This window comes from Haemaphysalis longicornis, unplaced genomic scaffold (assembly GCF_048455015.1).
Source record: "Haemaphysalis longicornis isolate Haplotype H1 unplaced genomic scaffold, Haemaphysalis longicornis Haplotype H1 scaffold_6, whole genome shotgun sequence".
NCBI classification, from domain to species: Eukaryota; Metazoa; Arthropoda; class Arachnida; order Ixodida; family Ixodidae; genus Haemaphysalis; species Haemaphysalis longicornis.
Genome location: NW_027526407.1, coordinates 56,687,361 through 56,708,056, shown reverse-complemented (window position 1 = coordinate 56,708,056; position 20,696 = coordinate 56,687,361). Strand labels below are relative to the sequence as shown.

At 45.5% G+C, this 20,696-nt stretch overlaps 1 long non-coding RNA gene across 1 annotated transcript; it reads right to left on the bottom strand.

Annotated features, from left to right (window-relative positions):
* Window positions 1–523: 523 nt before the first annotated feature.
* LOC144142739 (uncharacterized) lies at window positions 524–7,874 on the bottom strand. Its single transcript, XR_013317041.1, has 3 exons — window positions 7,413–7,874; window positions 5,612–5,881; window positions 524–2,103 (listed from the first exon to the last, which is right to left on the bottom strand). It is a non-coding gene; the product is annotated as an uncharacterized LOC144142739 (long non-coding RNA).
* Window positions 7,875–20,696: the final 12,822 nt, after the last annotated feature.

Sequence of the window (20,696 nt, the reverse complement as noted above, 5' to 3'; positions counted from 1 at the left end):
TTTAGCTGTTTTTACACAAAACTGCATGGGATATGAAGTGCACCACAAGGAGGGCTTTGGATTAGCTTTAGCAAATTTGGGACATTTAAGGTGCACTGAAATCTCTACACATGCGCTTTTTCACTTTCTGTATCCACCAGGAAAATGGCTGCCAATTTAGACAGCGATTCTAAATAGTAGTTGACGTGCATTTTAAAATAATCACAAACATTATAGCCACAAAATTAATTTTTACAAGTTGTAGACATTGCCCGTTACACCAGACATTGGACTACACTGTCAAGAGCTTTGACATCTACAATGACGTCTACAAAGCAGGCTTATACTGGTAGAATGTTTCATACCATAATTACTGTGTGTTCAGAGCTCACGTGTGAAGTATGGATACTGCTGCTTCAGCAAGAACCGAGGATGAGCACCCTTCCTGGTTCTGAAAAAAAAATAACAGAGGAAATGCCTTAAGCAGGATTCTGAAACGGGATTGAATGAAACAAGAATGAACAAGAAATTCTTTCAAAACATGTAAAGCAATGCAAACAAATATTTATTTCAACTTATTTCTACAAAAGACCACCTCATGAAGACTGGTGGTGGGGTATTGGCTCAAAAAAAAAAAGCAGAGAGCACTTATACAAATGCTACAGGGAGCTTTCGCAGCCAACAATTGTTTGAACACACCTAAACTAATCACTGTTCAACAAACTCATAAAAAATGTTTGAATGCATAAAAAACCAGTGGTAAACACAGGAAACAGTTAAAACAGAATGACGGCACAAGTTTGTCCCGTCGTTCTCTTCTGTGTCCTGGGTTTTCCTATGGTTTTTCATCCATTCAAACATGTACCAGCTAGCCCAGTCCAACGCCTTGGTATCATAAAAATATGGATAGTCAATCCTTACACAAAGTTGAAAAAAAAAGAAAGTATAAAGTAGGTGACAAAATTAAAACGACAGCAAATTGGTTGGCTTTTAATTTTAAATGATAATATAAAAAATAATGGCATGAATGAAAGTGAGCAGCACGCGAAGTACCTTGTTGCTAGCCCGACATTCCACTTTGAAGCAAAATGTCCGCTTTCAACACTACATAGGCTAAACATGCAATGAGGCATTCCTTTAGGCACACAAAATATACCATAATTGTTAAAAAAGCTAGGAATCAGTTGAAAAAACCTGACCACGACAAATTGGAATTAGTGACTAGATACAGTTTCAGAAATACACAGCGACATCATATAAAAATATATGGTTCCCATACAAAGATTGATCATAACAAAAATTCAGGACATTTATCAGACTGGCATCAATGTGCAAAGCAGCTTAATGAAGGAAGACGGTCTTCACTAAAAACATGTTAATATTGGGAGCTCATGTGCTTCCCTGCAAGTTGGGTGTGTAAACCCACTGACATCTTAACTAACCCGCCTGAATCATCACTTGATAGACATTGAGGAATTTTACGAATTGGTTTGTTGTAGCCAGCTGTCTAGTTTATTTCCCTATTTTTCTTGGCATTTCGTGTCTAATTCTAAATTTGGTGACTAGATAGCTTTTACTATGGTCATGCACTGGTGACAACGAATATTTGATTTTACTTTAAAAAAATTTCAGTTTTGTTTTATTGCTCACCAGCCAACGATCTGAAATATCAGAGGTGCTTAAAACGTATGTTGGCATTTCCTTCCTGCAGTGTAGTACAAATAATCATGACTTTTACCATAATTTGTTCACAAATCGTAATATGTGGAAAGTATTCAGCTTAATGAAAATGTCATTTCAGAAGCATGCACAATCAACAAGGCCTCAATGACTCTCATGACGTGGTCCACTTGTTTCTGTCACAAATAACCTGAGTGCAGACACATTCCACCGAAGACGAAGGTAACATGCCCTCTTGGGTGATGAATATTTAAAAAGCCTTACGAGTAAATTTGCTGCTGAGCACGTGAAATTGTGGCATTAAAACAAAAGATCCCTCTGCGGCATCTTTCACTTGGAGGAGCGCTTGACCACAAACTTTGAGAAGCTGGAAAATGCTCCATGAACCGCTCCAGCCAGCAGAAACGATGCAGGACACAAGTTGGTAGGCGGACCGTTGGCATCCTGCGATTGTGAAGATATTTCTGTTTAGTAGATGCTCTTCTTTTTGTACCACTGTTTATTTCACCTTTAACAAGCAGCTGAACTCCTTAACGTTCGCATAATAAAATGCTGCAATGCGGAACAGTTAGCAGGGTTACCTCAATTTTGCTTTTCTACGAATTAACACAATGTAGGTAATCTGCACACAACTACAATCAAAGTACAATTTTCACCTACTTCACTGCTAACATCAGCGTTTGACTGCTCAAGCACAAATACAGGTTAGACATGTGAGCAATCTGCTAAACGTATCCCCACAAACTGAACAATCAGGCATCAGAAATCGGCAAGGAAGGAGGTGTCACGTTTGAATGGCACTTTTTTTGTTCAAAACATAAACAACACCTGGAAGCTTGAAGCGTGAGAGGGGGTCTTTCACGCTGACAATGTCAGAACATAGCTTGCTAGTGGGCACCTGCACGATGTGCACAATGTGTTTCTTGAAAATGCGTGCGAAAGTTTGATTGATGTGTAGGACGAGAATTGCAGCACGTTTTGACACAGGCCTTGTGGACGCTTCTGCCTGCTAATGTCAATGTGGATTCTTGCTAGTCGCCCTCTTCGCTTCTTTCTGAATATAATGCTTTAGGCATTATATTCAGGACAACGACTGCATCAAAACGTGCAGCAATTACCTACGTCCCACACATCGGTGAAACTCTCGCACACATTTTCAAGACACGCAGTGCATACATTGTGCATGTGCCCACTAGCAAGCTGCGTTCTGACATTGTCAGCGTGAGAGACCCCCTCTCACGCTCCAAGCTTCCGGGTATTGTTTATTAGATTCCATGCGCTGAATGCAAATCAGTGTACATTGGCGAAACGGGCAATCTCATACCTGCCAACCTGGTGACTTGGAAATGCGTAAAACCAGCGGTCGGGGGGGGAGGGGGGGGGGGCAGCGCACTAATTTTTTACAAGTTTGAAAGGATTAACGTTCTGTGCCAAGCGTTCTCACGTTTTCGCAACCATACGTGAAATTCGCAAGTCTTGAAGAGTAATGAGCAACAAGGCAGGAGGAGCAAATTCTGTCGCGTAAGATTTTGTCGCGGCTTCACGTCATTGCACTGCGAAGCACCTACTGCGGTCATACCACAGGTCGTAGTGCTTTGGTCGCGGCAGTCATACGAAGAGCGACAGGAACACGGAGGTCCTAACCGGCCCCCGAACGACGCGCTCTAAACAGAGGTGGAAGCGAATTCCGGACATGGATGCGTAGCCCACCCCGAGAAGGTGACAAAGTCGCAGCTTCTGCTGATGATGATAACAAGAGTACGTATTGCCCTTTCGTGGCGGCGCAAGGTGGCACAGTGTCGTTTTAATGGATATTCCCTTTTTTTTTTCGAAAATCAAAATATTTTCCGTAAAATTTTGGGCAAGATTCGTAAAATCGTAAGGCTGGTCGAAATTCGTACATTTTACGGAAAATTCGGAAGAGTTGGCAGGTATGCAATCTGCACAGAAGATTAATGCAGCACTGGAACGAAGTGAACAAGGGCCATGCAAAAACAAGTCCACTGGCAGAGCACCGTGAGAGGACGGGACACGTGGTCGACTGGAACAAGACAAAATTACTGACAACTGAGTGCAATCTATCTTCTCGATTACTGCTCGAGTCCCTCATTGTTCAGACGACGCCCAACATTATCAACATAATGGATGGCAATCTGCACCATATCTATGCAAACTCATTGCGCCGCGTAATGCCCAATATATAGCTTCGTTTTCCACGACACATGCTCACCGTGAACAAGCAACAAACCGTTAAATGGCTTTCTTGACTTGGTCAGTGACCTACGTTTCATCACTGCAATAATGCTTCTACCTGCCTACACGGCATTCCATCAAACACTGGACTACACCACATGAGCCATTGGCGTTCTTAACCTGCACCAGAGTATATAACCTTTCACTACTGCTATGAGATAGACCCATAAACGCACTTCAATATGGCCTTTATATTTAGCTCTTGGAAACATTATGTATAATTTTACCTTTAAGTTGCACCTGCTACAGCAGCTGGTACTATACCAAAAACATGAAAAAAAAAAACGGTGGTTTAACACGCCAAAGCTACACTTGGGATATGGGGAGCACTGTAGGGGAAGGCTTCGCATTAATTTTGACCATCTGGGTATTTTTGTGCGCATCGAAATCTCCAAACACGGGCGTCTTTACGTGTTGCCTCCATCTGAAAAGCGGCTACACCAAGCGGTATCTAACCGACATTCGCCACCACAGCACACCACCCTAGCCACGGCAGTGGGTTAAACATATGAAATAAAGCGAGTTTTGGAGTGCAAATGAAAATATTAATCACACGTCTTATTTTCCCAATCGATGTACCTTTTGAAATCCACCATGCAATCCCCCCTCCCCTACCGGCCTACCAAAACACCTTTGTCTCAAGAGGTAATCAGGCTGTTGTTAATGAAGTAAGTATTTACAATCCGAGACTTGCCACCGTTAAAGTCATGCACTTTGTTTTAGAGATAAGCGACATTAGCCATTTGCAGCACCAGGAGTTAATTGTGCTAAGATCAGATTGAAAGCATTGACGGTAGTAGTTGAAAGAAATTGTGTGATAAATTACAACATCATCTGCAAATAGACTTACATGGGAGGATATGCAACATGGAAGATAGACCAAGCAACCTGCCTGGGGGGACAACAAAGTGGCACGAGCAAAATAAGTATATAGTTATTAGAAGTAAACTGCATTTGAGAAGAATGAAAATCTTTTGCTCAAGTGAGGACATTAGGGTGAAGTTTGAGAAGTAGTCTGTGGTGTGCAATGCGATTGAATGCTTTAGAAAAATCGAGAAAAACTACCGCAGTTTGTAAGCCTGTGTCAATGGATCAATGTAGATCGTGAACAAATACTGAAAGTTGTGTTTCTCAAGTAACCCTTGTGAAAACCGTGGTGATACTCGAATGTGATATTGTGATTTTATAAATAATTAGCGACCTGAGAGTGGATGAAATGTTTCCTGACCTTGCATATGGTGCTTGTTAGGGAAATTTAATGGTGAAGTACCGTCTCCTGATTTAAAGACTGGTGCTACCTCGACTATCTTCCAACCATTGAGATTAGTGCCTGTCATGAGAGACTGCGAAAAAAGCGCTGTCAGAATTCTACAGACTGCGGGATGTACTTTTCGGTATAGTATGATTATTACCAGTATGATCTGAAGTAGACCAGTTTGTATTGCAAGTTTAAAACCATATCGAAAGATCCTAAATGTTTGCTTGGCTTGATTACATACGAATACTTGCTTCAAAGTCAGTTCAATTTCTCTTCTTGCCCTTTAGTCGTCAGCCCCAGATTCTCTTCAATATCTCTGCTAAGCAATGACACGCTCCATACGCACAGCACTGCTTCATGAAAATGTTTCAAATAATCAGAGGCCACAGCACTGCTAACAGGTATACATCATGGCAAGTTCCACAACATGCAATAACTAACCTGAAAATACATAATCGGTGGGTGCACCGATATGGCAGCAGTGCCTGGACCGATGTGTCGAGCAAATGCGCTGACTTCTGAACGGGTGGTCCAAGCGGCCAGATGATGGATGAATGACCATTCCTGGCGGCAAAGCGTACGGAGCACCAACGAAAGGCCAGGCAGTACTTGGGTACAGCAGGTGCAGTGTCGGTTGGCCAAGGGAGGCCCTGGCAAAGCCTTTGAAACTGGACTGGAAGGCAGCTGACCCAGGACAGCCAGCAGCAGCACCTGCAGGTGCATAATCTGTGAGTGTGCTGACACTTGTTGAAATACAAGAAGAGCACACACAAAGCACGAATGCTTACATCAAGTAAATTTTTAATCGTTTAAAGACAGTAACCTCCAAGGCACTAATAAGAGCATTCCCGGAACACCCCAAGTGAAATTTAGGTCACAGTAAGAATGTATTTATTAGACCCGCAGGTACTGTGAGTGGGGTATGCATGATATATGCAAAGCTAGCTACTGAGCTAATTTGCATGGAACGCATGCTAGCAGCTCATCTGTATCCCTTGCTTTCAATCGGAACTGGTGTGTGATAGTTGAGGCTCCTCCATTTCAATGTCTGACTTGTATCTGCACGTTCAATTCTCCAATATAAATCGAGTTGAGTGAGTGCCTACAGCTTTTTTGTTAGTCTCTGTATGGCCTGCGGTTTTGCGAAAATGAGAACTTGCGAATTGGCTCAATTTTCTGCACTAATTTAAACAATACATATGCCTCTGATATCAAGCCCCAGACTTCACGAGAGCTACTCTGACAGAATCGGCAGGCGCCTCGTAGGCGTTGTGAAATCTCCCCCACTACCCCGAGACTATGCTAACTCCCTGCGAGGCCACATGCGCGCATTTCACCTTCAATTTGCACGTATGTGAATTCTATACCTCTATGAACTCTCAGACGGGCGTCGTCATATTCGTGCCGGACTCGTGAAACTCGGCAACGTAAATTACCGCACTCGCTCGCTGGCACGCGGCCCGAACTCTCTCACCGTTTCCGGCCCTTGCATACTATTTTCTCCACCTTGCACTTTGTAAATTCTCATGTTTAACTACACCTCGTGCGCCCTCATCTCTTGCCTGCTTTTCTTCCAGCACAACTCCGTCAGCACCCGGTCGACGCGTACGCTGTCGGGGCGCGTTGGCGAGCGAGTACGGCAATTTCGCTGTTGTCGAGCTTCACGAGAACAGCACACATATCGCGGCCCAAAGACCGCGAGGCGTACGGTCGCCGGTCTCGCGAGCGCAATAGCTGCGAAGCGCACTGCACGGAATTAGTGAAGGGGGGGAGAGAGAGATTTCACAACACCTACGAGACGCCAGCCATGGAATCACGTGTACGCGTTTTCACATGCACTTCCAGGGAACCTCCTGTTCATGTTATTTCTTGGTATACCGCGGGTATTCACGAGGGAGGACTAATCACAGCGTTGTGCCACTCACGCGAAATTGCGACTGCGATCTGCAACCGCAAAGGCACTGTTTGAGAGACACATAAACAAACGCCCCGGTGTTAAAGAGCCTTGCGTGATGTGAAATTATTAGCAGCCGTGTACCATAGCGCGAGCATCGTAGCCAAGGTCTAGCTTCAGCGTAAATTGATGCTGACTTCTGCGGAAACGGTGGACTGGGCGCCAAACAAGTATACTAACTCACGTAGGCTCTCAGAGCAAACGAGATGGGGGTCTAGCAAATTACTGACCCATAAACACCAGAACTCATTCCAACCAAATACAGAATAATAAAAAATGCGTACTTACCCGAGCAAAAACGATGTTTCCAACGTAAAATTCTCCTTCACTGTCGTCTTCATCTCGCGGACACACGAACACGCTTTGTTCTGATGCAATGTCATCCACTTTTGACGCGCAGTATTTTATCCGGCGATGATCGTTCTTCCGGGGTCCCCATGTTCAACACACGCGTAGGTTAGAAGGGTAGACATCACCCATAAAGCTTCTATAACTATGATTTAAGCTTGAAATAGATAAAACAGATTAAATCACGCCACCAACCACTCGGCACAAAACGCTATGAAAAAACACACACAAAAGTGAGAGATAGTTGCCAGACTTCAAATGCAGCACCTCTAAGTTTGACGAAAATTGTGTTACTACTGTAATGTTGGTAATTATCTTTCTGCTTTCAAAGTCTGAAATGTGTTTATAACTTAAATTTAAGGTTTTTAAACACAAAAAGTGAATACACATAAAGTAATTGACATATATACTGATATTGTAAAGACGTTTGTTTTGGTTTTGTTTTCACGGCGGGCTTCTCAAGAGAGAACGTGCGAGAAAACGAGCTACTTTGGGTTTAGGAAGAGGGCGGTAAATGTCGGCGTGATAGAAAGCAAGGAACAGGTGCTTACCCTGGTCGTTAAAAAAGGAGCTAATGAAACCCTCACGTAAAAAAAAAAAAAAAAACAAAAAGAAAAAAAAAACACGTTCGATGAGGAATCGAACCATTGACCTACAAAACAGTAAACGGACGCGTTAACAAACAGCTATGTCGACGGGCGTGTTCAAGGCGCCTAAAACAACTCTATACTTACGTAAGTTGTCAACGAATATTGTTGCTTGTGTCTAGTCATCGCCTCCTTTAACGATGGTCTAGTTTATGCTGCATTTTTGAAATTCTGGCTGTCCTAACGCTTGTTTCTCACGCACCGGTCTTGCAGACGAGGCCGCATTGCTAGCGCTGCAAGCGATTGAGCCAAAGCTCCATTATTTGACTCAAGCAAAGCTATCGCAGTCAACCCGACCTTTTCTGCGCAAGCCACGGCAGCCACGAAATAAATTGAATGTGCCGTTAGAATTATGGCGTTGATAACGCTTGTTTGACCGGCACCGTCTTGCAGACAAGCAACGTCGCTCTAATACTACAAGCGATGTCACTCCTGGCATGTCAGGCGCATCAAACCCATCGTGTAAAACGACTGCTAACAGTGCGAAAACCTCTGAGTTTGTAACAAGTGGGGATTTGCGGTGGCGGCGACGTAATAGGTACAGCAAGCAGGTAGGCAGAACAGCAGCGTAGGGTTACAACCTTTCCCCGAAAAAAAAAACGGGCCTTCCGGGGGGGGGGGAGGGGGGATTGTGTTGAAAAAAGACGCCATGTTTTTTAACATGCAGTGCCATTTATTGTAGTGTTTTCTTAGAGAGAAATCAACATAACGTTTGTACTGAAAGTGATTGAGAGCTTGGTTAATCGCTCTGCATGTGCTTCACTGAAAAGTAACCGCAATTGCTGACCGCGGCGGTAGAATTTCGTTATTTTGTTCTTCCCTTAGGTCCCCCTCCATCTGAGGCAGCGCGCTCGCCCGCGTATTTTCTCTGCTCGCGTGTCTTTGCGCAGCTTGTCGACATGGGCGTGCGCAGAGTTCTCAATTTGGGGGGGCAAAGTCTTACCGCTGCCCCCCCAGAGCAACTCCCGACGTCTTCTCACTGAAGGCCTTGCGGTGCGAACGCAGTGCAAAGAGGGATGGTTATAAAATTTTTATTTCAATGTGATGGAATTGCAACACACACAAAATATTTCTGAGCAGAAATTTTACTTTCATGTGTTACATCGGCAAGGCAGGCATGGGGCAAATTTGGCGCCCCCTTCAGATGATTAGGGGGGGCGGCCGCCCCCCCTGTTTCCCCTGTGCGCACGCCTATGCTTGTCGACACGTATTTATCGTCTTAGTTGTTGAATTGACGCTTATAAAACGCCAAAACGGGCATAATCACGGCACAAAAGCCAAAAAACCGGCTGATGACGACTGGTTTTAGATATGGACCGGCAACCGGCCCGCTGTTTAAAAAACCGGTCGGGCCGGTCCAAAACCAGGAAGGTGGCAACCCTACGGAAGCGACGAGCGAAAATGATTTTACACGACCGCCCCCGTCGGCCTGCGCAAAAAAGGAAGATAGAACCCCTGCATACACGCCCTCGAAGAAAGCTGTACAGCCGATTCAGTTTGTTGTGGAAGAAGAGCAACCGAGGCTGCAGCCACAAACGATTGCGCTTGCCGTGGTATGAGCCAAAGCATATCTTCACATAGTTATGTTATCGTCCGTCTGACTGTTACTTACTGAAGGGAAAATTCAGAACACAAACGTTGACGTCTAGCGTCTATGCCAGACATAGACGCTGCTGTTTAGGCCCTAAAAACCACCTTCAGGGCGTCTGTCGGTTCTGTCTGATGGCGCGCTCGCGCCGCTGATTACGAACGAGGCGTCTGTTGGCGTTGACTTATCGTGTTGGCGAGCCGGTAAACGCCATCACGGTTAAACTCCCTGATGGAAGACTACGCTGTTGGGACGATAGAGTGCCGACAGAGCTTCTTATTGGCCCCACAAACGCCATCAAGGTTAAACTCCCTGTTGGAAGACTAGGCTATTGGAACGATAGAGTGCCGACAGAACTTTGTATTGGCCCCACAGGCGTGCTGTGAGCCCAACAAGAAAGTCTTGTTGGAATTTTTGCCCGGGGCATAATAATACGGGAACAAATTCTTAGGTAAATTCGATTTCGTTTAGGACACCGATGCCTCGCGTAAAAGTTTTATTTATAGGACTACAAGAGGCATTTTGTAGCCTTTCCTTCCCGTGCACCCAGACATCGAAACGAACCTTGTGATACACTCGAAGCAGTAGATTAGTGCTGAGTGGAATTTAAACATTTAGCACGTTTTGTTCAATTTACGAACAGCAATTTTAGAGCCTTTCCCCTGGTCTATGTGGAGAGTTCATATTTATTCTCTCAACGGGCGGTGAAATAGTGCAATGTGCGGTTTAAACATTCAGCCTGTTTTTGTGCAATTTTGCATGCTTGCATTCACACACCGTTCTTTTAGGCACCCTAACGATAAGGTGCCGTGGTAACACCCCAATCGAGAAGAAATACTTTTTAGCACCCCTGTAACGGTCGTAGCACCCTATGAAACTGTTGATTACACCCCTGAATTTCGGCACCCTCGAGGTGGGGTGCCCGAGCAATATTTGGGTGCTTGAAAGGTGCAAAAAGGGTGCAAAATGTTCAGTACACCCTCCTTGCACCTTAAAGGGTGTAAAAATTTTAAGATTTACACCCCATAATATGTGGCACCCTCATGATTGGGTGTCGGAGCAATGTTTTAGTCCTTAAAAGGTGCAAACAGGGTGCAAAATGTTGAGTGCACCCTTTTAGCACCTTTAAGGGTGTTAAAAAGTTTAGTGTGCAACACATATTTACAACTATGTACACATACAAATGAGTTGATTACAAGATAAAAACAAAACTAAACACAATGAACAATTATGCCCACTTGGTTTAAAGTGGGGGAAGCAGTGAACAACTAAGAAGGAGGGGATACCAGTCAGGGCGATAATCATTTTCGTCGTAGACGTCTTTAAGATGAATGATCATTTGGCAGAAGTGGGATCTGGAAGAAACCATGGGGTCAGCGTGTCTATCCAGCATTCGCGATTTCCAATCAGATCGATTATAGAACTGTTGATTGTAACTTGACTGGACAAGATGTGCTCTTCCGTGTCCATAAAATGCCGCTTTCGCACTCAACAAAAACGTTCTTCAAACTGCATAGGAAAACTTTGCCTGTTAAGACGTGGCTGCACAACCGGAACATTTTTGTGCCTCCTGTGAACTGTCGCCTGTGCGATGTACCGGAAACTATTGAGCACGGCTTTAAAAATTGTAAGGCTTCCATACAATTTTTGTATGACCTCCAAAGAACTCTTAAGAACGACTTTGAATTAACTACACATGCTATACGGTACCTCGTATTGCCCGCAGACTGTGATGTGCCATATGATTGTTTTTTTCTTATAATCGCACCATTCAAGCATGGTCGAAGCAGTTTGAATTTTGTACTTTGACTTTGACTCCGGTTCCACTTCGCGTCTTAACCATCTTCCCCTTAAGAAAGGGGCTTTGATTTTTTCAGTTACTTAAAGCACCGCGTAAGACCACTCTCGCCCCCGCTTTATTCCTCTTGATTGATTTGATTGATTGATTGATTGATTGATTGATTGATTGATTGATTGATTGATTGATTGATTGATTGATTGATTGATTGATTGATTGATTGATTGATTGATTGATTGATTGATTGATTGATTGATTGATTGATTGATTGATTGATTGGAGGGTTTAACGCGCCGACGCACCGCAGGCGATGAGGCGCGCCGTAGTGGAGGTTTCCGGATTAATTTTGACCCCCTGGGGATCTTTAACGTGCGCCGAATTCTCGCACACACGGGCGTTTTTGCTTTTCGTCTCCATCAGAAAAGCGGCCGCCGCGGCCGGGAATCCTCTTAATTGCCAAGATGTTCGTCTTCTGTACAGTGAAGGGTAGTGCCTCTCGAGTTCATCCTGTGCGAGCCAAACCAGCAGTTTAGGTAGCTTTGAAGGGTCTTCTGCAGTGTTTCTGCAGTTTTTTACCTGTACTTTTCTACAGCGGAGCTTTTATAGTATAACTGCCCCGTTCTTTGGCAGACGTAGACCGAGAAAATCCGCTGTCTTCCTCCTCACTTCGGGACAACCTCTCCCTTCGGTCAACTGTTCGCATCTAGCGCTTTACATTTTGATATGAGAAGGCGTACGTTGAACTACGGAGAAATATATTCCAAGCAATGCATGTGTGCTCGGAGGTGAAGCCAGCTCTAAGAACATCGGTGTGATCTTTGTAAGCAGGCTTTCCCACAACGTGCGTCGTACAGTGAAGCCTACTCATTATTGCTTTCAGTCCTGTTTTTTTTTTATTTCAAGCAAAACAATGTTTTCTGTGTCTTTTCTTAAATTTTAGGGTCTTGTAAATCTCCAAAAAATAACAGAGGTGCAAGTGCAAATAATAATTTGTTAAAAAGGCAATTAATTAGGGCATCTGGCAAATAATCAGTTTATGGGAAGCACAGACGTTACTTTTGCATATTTTCCTAAAATTTCTGACTACCCGAATCTACACACAAAAAATTAGCTTCTTAATGCACGTATTTACACATTTACAAGCTTGGGAATAACACTCAGACCGGCATTTTTTTCAGCCTCCGTGTCGTAATTTTGTCTTCACCGGAGCTGCTCCTTCGTAGCGTTCAGCTCCACTAAAATGAAGCAACGTGATATCTATCGCAATAGGCATCAATGAAGAACAATTTCCCAATAAACTAGCAGTTTTGGTTTCTTTCTCTATGCGCTAGGGAACTTTTATGTGGTGGCGTCAATGAACACCACCGGGGCCGAAACGGCTAAAAAAAAAAGATTCACGCATCTCCACGAAGTGAATCATAACGAGTGGGAGAAGCACTGGGGATTGTTCTTACGGCAAATCACCCGTGGCATTGCCCACTCACGCATGTATACGATTGACAACGTGTGTGTGCAGTATATACAATTCCAATCCAATCCAATCCGATACAATGTAATCCATTTCAATTCAATCCAAATCCAATTCAATCCAATCCAATGCTCCTCGCGCATGCGCAACACTGTACACGGACGCCAAGGAACAAGCCACGGACAAAGCGAGGTCCTAAGGTGATTCGACCCCAAAAGAAACTACCGGGCAATGGCGGAAGGAGACCACCCACGGCGATCAGGCCACAGAGGCCAGGCGTAAGCACGATGCCCGTCGGGGCCCCGAATACAGCGAGGCGCAAACCGCGAGATGTCGGCGTGGCTGCAATCCCGCTGAACGCTGCTCCGGCGTGACGGTGTGGTTTGAGGGGTAGTTTGCGACCATCCAATAACCCACAAATAGCACCGCTGTTCATCCACCTTCAAAGAGCGGTATCACACTGATTTTTTTTCTTTGTGCAGCCGGCCACTTCGTGAGCAATCTAACAAATGCTTTCGCATTAAAACAACGTCCTCCATCCGAACAATTATGGGGGAACTGATAACACTGCACATTTCGTTCGCGCCGAGCAACACCCCGTACCCAGCGACACTCTCAGCGCTCGACATTAGCCAGCTCTGCAATAGCGGCCGAGCGCGTTCTAATGTTCGCATTTTCGACGGAAGAAAATACTCTACACGGCAAAGAGCCAGAGCTTCGCGGAAACTTTGGTCACGTGGTCGCCTCGCCTGTTTTCGCCGTTAGAAGCGCAAAGCGAACTTACACAAAGTGCTCGCCCGCACCGAGTTTCAGAGCACAAGGGGGGACAATTAACGCACGGCGCCCCGCCAACGTGTTTTTCCAGCACGGCGCGACGCCAATTAAGGCCTGCCGGAAGAGGCTCGAAATGAGGCTGGCTTTTTCCGACGTCAGTTTTGAAGCCCAACACCGGGCAACTTTACTTGTTGTTAGTTGGATCGGATACAGGCACGTGAGCAGAGTGTCGCAGCCGACTCAGGGAGGAGAGGTGGTGTTCGCAGCTTTCGAGGTGGAAACTAAAGTGAACGTTACCTTCTTGCGAGAAGCAAACGGTCGAGCTCACGAAGTGTGAAGGGGAGCGATGTGAACTTCGCACTTTTTTTTCCACGGGCAGCACTAATGAAACCGAGGTGACATTCTGAAAAGGAAGGGGCACAGTGTAGCACCTTGGCGATTCCTCGGCACTCCATGCATAGACTGTTTCGCGTATAGCTCGTATACTGTGGGAGATTCATCCGGTTTACTCCCAAAAAATTCCATTGACATGGGCTCTGTATGGAGAGTATCACTTTCGGACACGAAATCAAACTGAATTTTTCCTGCACCGCGTTGCGAAAGCCCGCGAAAATTGAAAATGCTCATCCCCGGCGAAAGAACGTGTAAATGAGCGCCACGCGCCAGAAATCGCGGAGAACAGCTCAATAATGAGTATACTCTTAACGTGCCCCTTTCCTCATCTTAGCGACGAACCGAATCATGTAGCTAGCGCAGCGCGCCACTCTCAAATTTCACGCCTGTATTCTTATCGCTCTGCTATATATATATATATATATATATATATATATATATATATATATATATATATATCTATATAGTAAAAAATGGGTATAGCTTCTAACAAACCTGTTTATTGGTCGACGTTTCGATCGCATGCCGATCTTTCTCAAGACTTGAGAAAGATCGGCATCCGATCGAAACGTCGACCAATAAACAGTTTTGTTAGAAGCTATACCCATTTTTTACTATATATATATATATATATATATATATATATAGATAGATAGATAGATAGATAGATAGATAGATAGATAGATAGATAGATAGATAGATAGATAGATAGATAGTGTGAGCGCAAAATATTACACGCGTCCTCAAAACGCAAACTTTTAGTATTGTGACTGGTCAACATCCCCTTCATGTTTCGCCACCATCAGCATCATCATCATCATCATCATCATCATTCTTCATTTTGCTATACGCTCCATCATCATCGTGATTTGCTCTCTTCTGGCTAGAGTACCGCTAGCCGAATAAACGTCGTCCGTCAACCCTCCGGGCATTGCATCTTAAAGGAGTACTGACACGAAATTTTTATGTTACGTTTTTTTCGCTGCTATGCGTGCCTACCAGCCCACTAATCATAGAATGACAGATTAGACGGTCGAGCGCAGCGTAAACATTCATTTACGGCGTCGTTTATTCGTGCCAGTTTCGGTTTCGACTGAAAAACGCCGAGCGGCCGCCATGACAGCATGTATAACATGATGTCACCATTCTTGCCGTATCGCTGCCTCTCTGGAAGCGCGCGCGAGCGAGCGCACGCGCGCGCCCAGACCGGCCGAGGTTTTCGCCGTCCCCACAGGCCCGGGCAGCATGACGTCAGTCGCAAAACCATGACGTGTACACACGCCCGAGCAGCGCGCGCCAACCACAGCCAGCGCGTCGGCTTCGTCACGGGAGCCCCGACGTCGACAGTTTGGGGCACGTAGCAGATGATGTCACGTCGGCCCGCTCTGGGCTTTCTCGTGCGGGCGAAGATTAAAATGGATTTTAAATATGTTTCGCTGAACGGTTGCTGTTGAAACTTGCTGGGAGATATCTCCTGATAAAAAGGAAGCGTTTTACATAGTTATCTCAGCTTTGAAATTTCGTGTCAGTACTCCTTTAATGTATATATATACATAATGGCATCATGTGTGCACGCGCAGTCCTAGTTATGATGGAGCGGCATTGCTCTGTCCCCCCTGTCACGCACTTAGCGCTAATCGAGCTCCCCTCGGCGCGCTTTCAACGCGCGACTCAGCTAGCTGTCAGGCTTTAATAATGACGCAGCATCTTGCGGGACAGCCCCCTCGCTGTGTTTATTCATTTAGCGCAGGCGGAAAAAAGCGATGGCAGGAAGGAAGAAAGAGGGAGAGAGAGAGAGGGGAACGGAAGGAGGAGGGGCGATGTACCTACCTGCTTCCCCGTTGACCCCGAAGCCAGGTCTCGCTCATTTACGCACGCATATTTTTTTTCCTGCTCGCGCACAAGCGCGCGTTAATAACCGTTGCCTCGAGCACCGCTCAAATCTGTGGCCAGCACGGAAAGTTAATCCCGACGTGTGGTATTACGCAAACACTGTACACATACCAGCGCGTGCACACCTGTTTTGTGTTTGTCCACGTTTCAACTCGGCGCGAGTGACAGCGCGAAGTTTACTACGGGCGAGAACTGTCAGCATGAAGGACTTTTTAGCCCCCTGGAACAGCGAAGAGAGTGTGGTGCGGGGTTTTAAAGCACTTGTGCGTTTTTTTAGAGACTCTGGACTCGACTCCAGCCTGTGACTGCCTCTGTCGCTTTTTTATGTGTGTGCGCGTGTCCGTTGGGTGGGTTTTCTTTCGTTTTTTTTCTTTGTTTATTTGTATTAATTATGTTAGCGTTTAACCCTCATCACATGTTAACCAACCATCTGAAGTAGCAAGCCCAGCATTATGCAGGGCTGACATCTTGGGTCTCTAAGGAATTTTCTCTCTCTGTGTCTCAGCGCGTGCGGCTGTGTGCTCGCTGGGGATTTTAAAGCGAAAGCTTTCTCAGTGAGACCCGTCCCGTCCCGTCAAAAAACTAATGTATTTACCCATAGACCGGTTGGTCGACCGAAAAGCTCTGATAGAATATCTGGACACACAGTGCGAGCGCGAAACTTGGCTTCAATTGTGTCAACCCGGTTACTTGGAAATCGCGAAAAGGAAACGGTTCTATGCAAGACAATACACGCATCGGCAATGAAGAGGAAGTCCCATAGTATACCTTTATTTCATAAACCACGCAAACGGGTTTGCCTCTAATATAAAACACTCCAAGTAGGATAACGCAATATCCCATTCCGTTCAAAGGCTTAAATTATAAAAACATTCGAACACCATTAACTTATACCTCAGTGGTAAAGGAAAGAAAATACACCAGAACAAGTGTCGCGTGCACAAACGAATAAATGGGAGACACCCGGAAGCATAAAATGTATTTCATTCAAAAGTGACACATTGGATCGCTAGGCACGACTGTTTGCGCCTGGTCCTGTAGCTTTTGAAGGTTACGCACCTCCATGCCTCGTGGTGATTGGGTGAAGACAGTTTTAAAAAGATGCCGCTATCGGGCGGAACAACTGATAGCACTCTTTAAAAGGCTTGGTCCGCCTGTTCACCGACAACTCCCACTAGAGCTGGACGCAGGTTCATTACAAAACAAAATAAAAAAAATGTAACAAAGAAGCATCGCCATGCGGAACTACGGGCTTCCAGGAAAATAACGAAACGTCAGAAGTATACCGGCCGACTACGCGTATGCTCTCACCTCGCTAGCAGCAGCAGACGACAGGAAACGCGTGGCCCATTTCGTCGGTGACTTATACACTGCTTACAGCGTGGGGCGAGCCGTGCGGCATGACTCACGTCGTTTCTGTGGGCTCTTCTACGAGCATGATCAATAACATTCCCGCTCGACACGCAGGTACACCGGGCATGCAGGCGTGCGCAGCGCAAAGCCGACGTTTACCGAGTGTTTCCCGTACCTGTTTCGGAGAAGTATCCATGGCGTGCGGCGCAGACGGTTAGAAAAGGCTTAGTCAGTGTTTCCGCACTCCGCCATTCAGTACGAAAAACACGGATATTTTTTTCTCTTTATATTTGGGGTCAGCGCAGTGACCACAACCCCACGAAACCTGCAAAAAAGAACAGCAATTAAAAGAAGAACAAAAGCTCCAAGGACGACTTGGTGTTCTTTTACAGGGAAATTTTTACCCGTTGCGTGGAGTTTTCTAGAACATTGGGCTGTCGCGTCGCCATTCGTCGTCAAAAATCTAGAAACGCGTTGCGACAAATCCATCTTTACAGCAAAAGCTACCGTATTTGCACGATTTTAACGCACCCCCGATTGTAACGCACACGTAAGTTTACTAATCCAAATCCAAAAAAAAATATTTTGAAGCCGATTTTATCACGCAGATGTAATACACACGACACCACGTACATGGTAGAAGACATTTTATTTGACGCACGCAACTGTGGCGACAAAATCTCCTGTGTTCATACACTTGCTTATCTTTCTCCTGCTGGCCTGCTGGTGGCTCACCTGCTAACATTCCTATGTCACTTACTACTTCATGAACCACGGACATACAAACCATCTTGCCCCAATGCAAAAAGCTTTACGATTACATCTCAATGTTCAAAGAGGCCAATCCTGCTTATTTTAGAGATGTGCCTCTTCTGCAATGTAATAAAAAAATACCGTATTTACTCGCATAATGATCGCCCCACTGAAGTTCGTCGTCAAAATGACTTTTTTTTATTTCCCGCGCAATGATCGCATCCTGAACTTGCCGCAGCCATATGTCGTATGTGTGCGAAGTCTAGACGACGATGGTCGTGCTTACGTTAGTTTCCTCCTCTTTCAAAGCGGACATGGCTACGTTATTGCCGCGGACTCAGCGATATCGGCAAGCTTGAGTTCATTATTGGTGCGGAAGAAACTCTCACTAAATGTACTCACAAAACATATAAAAAAAACGCGCTCGGCTTGCTGTGTCGGCCGCCGTGTCTTGATGTCCCACACTGTGACAGCAGCAGCCACTTATTGGTCGACCTGTTCTCACCTCACAGCAAACTCGTTCCGGCGCATTCCGTGATTCCGTAATTCCGGCGCGTTCCGTAATGAAAACAATGCATTTTGCATCACTCGGTGGTCATTCGGTGGTCAGTGGAGTTTTTATTATGTTTTTATTTGTTATGTTTATTATGTTCGTGAGACTTATCGCGAACATTCTGACCTGCAACTTGCGTTTTCTGCGCTTAAACGTTTCCCCGAAAAGTTTACCTCGCGTAATGATCGCACCCCTAACTTTGCATCATATTTTTGGAAAAAAAGCGCGATCATTACGCGAGTAGATACGGTAAACCTCTTGCTTGCTTGACAGCTAGAGCCATCTAGTGAAAACTTGATAAAGCAAAATGCGTTTCTTGTTTATTTTTTATCCCAGTAAAGAAGCGATATATTTCCAAAAGAAGCGAACAAGGCCGTTAGGAACATTCCTATTAATTTGTAACACCTTTCGTATTGGTGCACGATGCTTTTTCAGCCCGTGGGTCATGTATTTGCTAGTCCCATAGGAATCTGATCACGTGAGTCCCCCTTGAGGGGTACTACCTGATCGCGTAACGCCACAACGCCACGCAAGGCACGTAACGCCATGGCCAAAGCGCGCGATTGTATGTTTGCGTGTGACACAACAATGGAATGGGGTGTCCTGCGAAGCGCTAACTGACGCTGAAGGATGGAAGGAAGGACGGAAGGAAGGAAGGAAGGAAGGAAGGAAGGAAGGAAGGAAGGAAGGAAGGAAGGAAGGAAGAAACGAAGGAAGGACGAATGAAGGAACGAAAGAGGAAGCAAACAAGGAACGAAGGAGAGCAGAAAGGAAGGATAGATGAATGGAAGGAAGGAAGGAAGGAAGGAAGGAAGGAAGGAAGGAAGGAAGGAAGGAAGGAAGGAAGGAAGGAAGGAAGGAAGGAATCTATGAATGAATGAATGAATGAATCTTAACCTGTCTAGAGCCTAGTTTGCTATCCTGCAGGCGGGAAAGAGAAAATGGGCAAAAAAGAGAAAAATGAGAAAGGAGAAAGGTTGCAGCAGGGCGTGGACACGTATGCTCAGAGTTAGGGCCCTAAACGTTCAAGTTCAGTGATTGTAACTCGATTCTTTCGTTCTATATAGTCTTGTGTTTAATTTCGTCGCCCGGAGGAAGCACATGAGCCCCTTAGTCCCTTTGAGGGCTGATTACAAACAAGGCCAGTGACATAAGACTTTCTCTTCAGAAAATTGCCGCCGAGAGTCCAAGTTGCACAGTGTTAACGGTAGTTTCTTTCTTTCAGACGAGTAACGTAGGCACTCACATAAAATGTGGCGTGTCATCTCTTTACTTGCGGAAACTCCTATCAAGTAGGAGTAAGCATTTGTAAATGTCACCCCCAGCCAGACACGGCAAAGAAGGGTCGTGTCAGACCGTGGGAGGCTTAATGGAAAGGGACGTTGTAGGTGCGGGTCAAGGACACCTATACGTACGTACACAGCTGAATTCTTCAGTAGACCACTTACAGAATGTCGCTTCCTGCGAAGGGATACGGAGGGCCCTATCTGCGCCCGTACTAGATAAAAATGTGTACGGTCGCCAAACGGGCAGCAGCGCCCCGCTTGGCCGACAATGCCGCAGTGACTGGGAAGCCACTGAAAGGTGACATCATGACCGGCACCTGGGCAGCACGGTCTTACGACATTCTTATTTCTGTCAGCAGCTATTCGTGAGGTCGACGGCACAGGGCTGACCGTAGTAGCTGAAGTGCAGGCTTTGAATTACAGAAGGTCGCCCACCTTCGGCATAAAGTTTGCTCGATGGTGTGAAGAGCGGACGGATGGCCGTAAGTTCTGTAGCCGTGGAGGTTGTAGTATTGGCTATCTTGAATGTGCTGGACAGTGATATTCGTGGAATAATGACAGCGCCGGCAGAACCCGCTGATGTTGCCGAGCCATCGGTGTATATATGGGTTTGATCAATATATGTATCGTGCAGGTACGTCAACGTTAGCTGCTGCAGTGCCGGTATTGGAAGATTACGTTTTTTCTTTACTCCTGGAATATCTAGGCACACTCGGCG